The sequence below is a fragment of the Nannospalax galili genome, unplaced genomic scaffold (genome assembly GCF_000622305.1).
Source record: "Nannospalax galili isolate Female #2095 unplaced genomic scaffold, S.galili_v1.0 scaffold680, whole genome shotgun sequence".
Taxonomy (NCBI): Eukaryota; Metazoa; Chordata; class Mammalia; order Rodentia; family Spalacidae; genus Nannospalax; species Nannospalax galili.
Window position 1 is genome coordinate 4,272,455 of NW_008348218.1, and position 6,224 is coordinate 4,278,678.

At 42.8% G+C, this 6,224-nt stretch overlaps 1 protein-coding gene across 1 annotated transcript in view; it reads left to right on the top strand.

The window, feature by feature from the left end:
* Positions 1 to 6,224, top strand: part of Gsr (glutathione-disulfide reductase) — a 48,794-nt gene that overhangs the window by 31,243 nt on the left and 11,327 nt on the right. The window lies entirely within an intron of this gene.

Sequence of the window (6,224 nt, forward strand, 5' to 3'; positions counted from 1 at the left end):
GCACCACCACACCCAGCTATTTTTTAAAATATTTTATTATTTTTTAATTTGTTAATTTTTTATGTATATGAGTGTATTCCCTGCATGTATATGAGTACACCCGTGTCGTGCAATGCCTCAGCAGTCAGAAGAGGGCTTTGGATTCCCCTGGAACTGAAGTTAAGGACGATTCATAGCCGCCGTGTGGATGCTGGGAATCAAACCCGGGTCCTCTGCAAGAGCAGTCAGTGCTCTTAACCCCTGAGCCATCTCTCCAGCCCCAGCTTTGCATTTTTTTAAATGTAATATAGTGACTTGGGTGTGGTTCCTAGAGTTTGACCCAAACTTGAATGTCAGTTCTAGTACTTACCAGTTACATGGCCTTTAGCACGAGACTTCATTTTTCCCAAGTTCCAGTTGCCTCATATACAAGATGCAAATAAAAGGGCTTGCCTCATTGGGTGCAAAGAAGAGGTTTGGAGTATTATTAGCTTAGGGCATGAACACAGCAAATGTTAACTTGCTCATGTTGCTTGAGGTTATTATGGTTTTTCAGATGTATTATACTATTAACAATAATAGCATGTTACATTTGAAGTTTATGTATTTAATGAAGCCTCTGAAGAGATGTGTGAAACTTTGATTAAAAAAATAAAAATAAAAATAAAAGCAAAGCTAATGAAGAATGTGCAGAACCAAGAGTGATTTAATATTAATTTCAATTCTAATGTTGCTTTTTTCTTTTTAATTTCCATAAAAGGTTTTTTTTTAAATTTTATTTATTGTTTATGTGTATGCGTGTATTGCCTGCATATAGGTAAGTGCACCCATGTGCAATGCCCGTGGAGGTCAGAAGAGGCTGTCGGATCCCCTGGGACTGGAGTTATGGACAGTTGTTAGCTGCCATGTGGGTGCTTGGATTTGAACCCGGGTCTTCTGCAAGACCAGCCAGTGTTTTTAATTGCTGAGCCATCTCTCCAGCCCAAAAGGTTATTTTTTAAGATTTCTAATTATTAATTTTTGTGCTGGGGATTGACCCTGGAGACTTGGCCATGAACTTTACACCCTATTTATTTATTTAGTCTTTTTTTTAGACTTTTTGGGGTCTCCCTGTGTCCTAGCTGACCTGGAACTCACCATGTAGACCAGGCTGGCCGTGAACTCACAGAGATCCACCTGCCTCTGCCTCCTGAGTGCTGGGATTAAAGATGTGCTGACTTGACGCTGTTTATTTTTTAACCACCCTGGGTGTGTGTTTGTGTTGCTTTGTTATGAGGCAGGGTTTTACTATGTGTGGCTGACTGGCCTCAAACTCCTCCTACCTCAGGCTTCCAAGCTGGAGTTAAGGGTACACACTACCACATCTGGCTTCTTGCCCTCCTGTTCCCTTGCCCTTCTCTTTCCCTCCCTCCCTCCTTCCTCCTCCTCCTTCCTTCCTTCCTTCCTTCTTTCTTCCTCCCTCCCTCCCCCCTCCTTCCTCCTTCCTTCCTCCTTCCTTCCTTCCTTCCTTCCTTCCTTCCCCCTTCCTTCCCCTCACTCCCTCCCTCCCTCCTTCCCTCCTCCTTCATTCCTTCCTTCCTTCCTCCTTCCTTTCTTCCTCCTTCCTTCCTTCCTTCCTTTCTTTTCATATGAGGACCTAAAGCAGCCTTCTCTCCCCCCAGCCAATATGTCTTCCTTCCTTCCTTCCTTCCTTCCTTCCTTCCTTCCTTCCTTCCTTCCTTCCTTCCTTCCTTCCTTCCTTCCTCCTTTCTCCCTCCCTCCCTCCCTCCTTCCCTCCCTTCCTCCCTCCCTTCTTTTCGGTAGAAGTGGAAATTGAATATATGGCTTTTTACATTGTGTGCAAGTACTCTACCACTAAACGTTATTCCCAGCTCCCATTTCATTGTTTGTTTTGAGACAGGGTCTCACTAGGTTGCCTAAGCTACCCTTGGACTCACTTCATACCTGAGGCTGGCCTTGAACTTGCAATCTTCCTGTCTCAACCCTCCAAGTAGTTGGGGTTACAGACCTATACCACCACGGCCACTGTTTGTTTGTTTGTTTGTTTGTCTGTTTGTTTGTTTGTTTGTTTGGAGTCTCTTGGAGTCTAGGCTAGCCCCATTCTTCATACTTAGCTGAGGATGACCTTGAACTCCTAATCTTCTTGTCTTCACCTCCTAAGTGCTGGAATTCCAGCCATAAGCCAGCATGCCTGGCAGCCTTCAACATTCTAAAGAGTAAAAGATCCAGGGAAGTATTTGACTTTGTTGGAACCCCAGTTTGGGGTACCCAACGTCCATAGGAGGCCGCTCCCCAATAACTCAGTCCTCAGACCAGAAGATGCAACAAGCATGAGGATTTATTACGTTTTGCAAAACGGACCCCTGCCTCACTCGGAGGGCAGAAGCCCAGAGCCCAGTTCACAGGCTTCTTTTAAAGACAAAGACCACAAACTAGAGAGAAAGCGGGACCCGGGTTTGAATCCCAGAACCCACACGACAGCTAACAACTGTCCGTAACTCCAGTCCCAGGGGCCAACAGCCTCTTCTGACCTCGATGGACATTGCATGACATGGGTGCACTTACATACATGCAGGCAATACGCTCATACACATAAAACAATAAAAATACTATAATATAAAAATTATTTATTACTGGTTCATGTGTATGCATGTGTGGATGTCAGAGGAAAATTTTTAAAAAATATTATCCCTGTTTGGATTTATTATTATTATTTTTTGTCTTTTATCTAATTTCTGGCGGAGTTTAGTTATAGGATTTCTAATAACCCCTAAGCTGTCAGCATAGAAATAATACTTTTTTTTTAGGGTTGCACAGAGTTCTTTTTTCTTGAGGAAAAGCAGATCTAGCCCCCTTCTATTCTGTAATATTACTTCTGAGAGGGAGGTGCTGTGAGATTAAAGCTGGCAAGGGATAAATCTATTGAGGCAGAGCAATTCTATTAACAGAACACCATAGTAATATCACAATTCTATAGTAAGGCCACAAATCAATTATAAGGTTACACCTGTATGATTACAAAGTAATATAAAAAGTTTTTTTTTTTTAGGCAGTTCTATGAGAAATGAGGGAGTCTCTTAAGCAGTAAGTGCCCAAGTTAGAAGAACATGTTTTTGTGAGGCTTTCAAGAATGGCCATCTGGTTAATCTCAAACCAGATCAGCCTTGATGTCTGAAGAACAGCTTTGCCAGGAATCAGGTCTTGCTATTTCTTGGGGTGGGGGCCTACGGTTTTTTATAGATTTTTTTTTATTTTAATAAAGAGGGAAAATGAGCCAAAACAATCCCTTAGGGAACCGTGCCTGCCTTAGGTTGGGAGATCCTCTTCTGATGCTTACCCGTCATGGGCAAACAAACAGCTGCTTTGGCTGCCAGCCTGCCTTAGGTCGCTATCAGTGAGATCTCCTCTTACCCGTCTTTGGCTATCCGGTTCAGCTCTCAAGGGGACGACTGAAGCACATTGTCATGTGGCCTTTTAGGCTCATAGGGCTCTTCCCGATCTTTAAGTGCAAGCCTGAGATAATGTATTTGAATTGGCTTTGCTGTAAGATCATCAATCTGACTTTTTATGAAGCTGGTAAATTTTACCCCAACCTGTGTTCTGTGTTGAGGTTAGGCAGTGCCTAAGTCCCCCTCCAAGCAAACAAAAGGACCCTAAGGGGACAAACAGTGTACAGCATGGAAGGGCATTACATAAATGATTAAAACAACGGTGTATAAGGTATGTGGAACAATTAATGAATCATGGAGAGAATCATAGTATCACAGGCAAAGTTGAAAGTGGAGAATGGTGGGTGCCAGGCAGTGGAGACAGTCCATAGGAAACACGAACAGAGTCCAAAAACCCAGTCCAAAAATTGGGAACACAGGATGTGATGATGGATGGTGTAGTGATGACACAGGTGGCATAGAGTCTGGAGATGTTGTAAAGCAGATGAGGCATTTAGGTACTCAACATGCATTGTCAGCATTCTGTGGAAAAAAACATAAACATGCCCTCTCCCCAAATGAGGATAAGGGAGGATGTCACAATTTATCAGCTGTAGAGTTACCTAAAGGTAAAAACAAAGAGGGCACAAGGACAGTTAGTTTGGTAGCAGTGACTGGAGACTGCCAGGAGCATAATTTATAGTGCCTTGACCCTGTGGAGCAAAAGAGATACGTATGTACCAAGCAGGTGTCCAAGGTAACATACAAGAAACAAAACGACAAGAGAGGGAGGACATACACCTAAGTTTTAACCATGGAGACACAAACATACCATTTAAAGTGAGACAAGGCAAAAATAATTTATAACTAATATCAGTAACCTAATTTTGTAAGTTTTGTAGTGTGTTAATGTTTTATTTTTGACATCTATTGTAAACTCATGGAACCTGGAAAAGAGCAAAATAGAGTTGTAGCTTCTGTCACGAACTACCTGCTGTTCTAAGACTCATCATAAGCAGCTCCTGCCACAAGCCACTAGTTTAGAGTATTCTTTACAAGTTATTTTTACCACAAAGCACTGTGTTGTTGAGAAAGAGTACAGAAAGATAAATTTTAAAACTGTCACTTTTTACACATTATTTACACAGAGCCATGTTAGGCTCAGACTGAGAGAAATTTGTTAAATGGTACCATTAAACCGAATTGAAACAAAACATGTTGGGAATGAGACGAAACGCAGATCTGCAAAAGGCACAGTGTTGACAGTGCATGGGCACGCCTGATTTACGTCCAAAGCATCACTGAAGACAGCCCTGGTCAGCGTCCTGAGCAGCTCTCCAACTGTTATTTTGATTAATTACAGTGTGCCTGTTTTTACAGGTTTATCATATGATCAATTTAGATTAGATCCCCCTGTCAGGAACCCAAGGAGACCGACCCTTGAGGTGGAAGCCCTTTTAACCAAAGAAAATCTTGTATGCCAAGGCACTAAAACATGTAAGCTGCTCTCAGTTCCTCTCACAGAGTCAGAAGGTCAGTCTGAACCTGGAGAATTCTTGAGAACAGAAGTTTGTGAGAACTAGCATGAGTCTGAACAGAAAGGACCAGTTTCTGCCCTGAGTCAGCTTCTCACACTTCAGTCATTTATCTATCATCTATATCTATCTATCATCCATCAATCATTTGTCTATAATCTATCTATCTATCTATCTATCTATGGATTAAGTCTGAAGTGAAAGGGGCACAATTTCTCTCCAGAGTTAGCTGTTAGCATATTCAAGTAGCCTAGGTATTCAGAAATCATAGTATATATTATACAAATACAATATTTATACAAACATCTATCATATATATATATTTTTTTTTAGGAGGCAGAGGACTAAGAGAGAAAAAAATGAAGATGCCACTCTAAATAATAGTGATGACTAGTGAGTGTGCTTGTAGACGAGTACCTATCAGTGCCCAGTTTTTCTTCTGCGGGGGACGTGAATTTATCTGGGATTCACGTCTGGGACCCCCTTATCCTTCCACGGGAGTCTTTTAGCGGCGAGCGCCCTATGGCTTTTATTTGCTCGACCCATGCCCACGGGGCTTTCTTAATGGCGAGAGAGAAGGAGAAAAAGAAGCTACAGACAGAGGGGTCCTGTCTCCACCCGCCCTGACCAGAAAACCTCAATTGCTCCTTTGCCTTTAACAGTCCCTCGTGAAGACTTGGACCAAGAATAAAGGAGAAAAGAAGACAGAGAAGGCTTAAAATAGAGAGTGTGGAGAAAAATACAAAACCAGACCTTCCCCTTTTAAGATACTAATACACCATCAAGTACGCACACACATCGTGCTATATCACATTCAAGTGGACCGGTCCTTCTTACACCCAGACACACACAACACTCACCATTCTTACTTTCAGGATCCCCAAGTACAGACACAGATAACAACAAAATATCTTCGGCACGCTTTCTGACTCAAAACTGAAAGTACAGACCGGGAGGGGAATAGCTAAGCCAATCTCCCTTTTTCTCCCGGGGTGAGGAAAGCTACACTGTCCTCCCCACTCCAGATCACTCTGGTCACTGGGGCCAGAGTGGTGGAACCAGGGGTCTCAGGGCACATCTGCCACTCTGACTGGTTCCCAGAATACAGACTTACGGGTCCTGTACAGGCACAATTATTCAGATGGAACGTCCCCAGAACAGGAAATGACTGACAGACATTAAAACCAAGACAAACCACAAGACATCTGTCCTTACCTCCTGCTGATCTGAGGAAATGGGTCTGGGGGCAACTGAATCCAGGATGAGCCCCCAAATGTTGGAC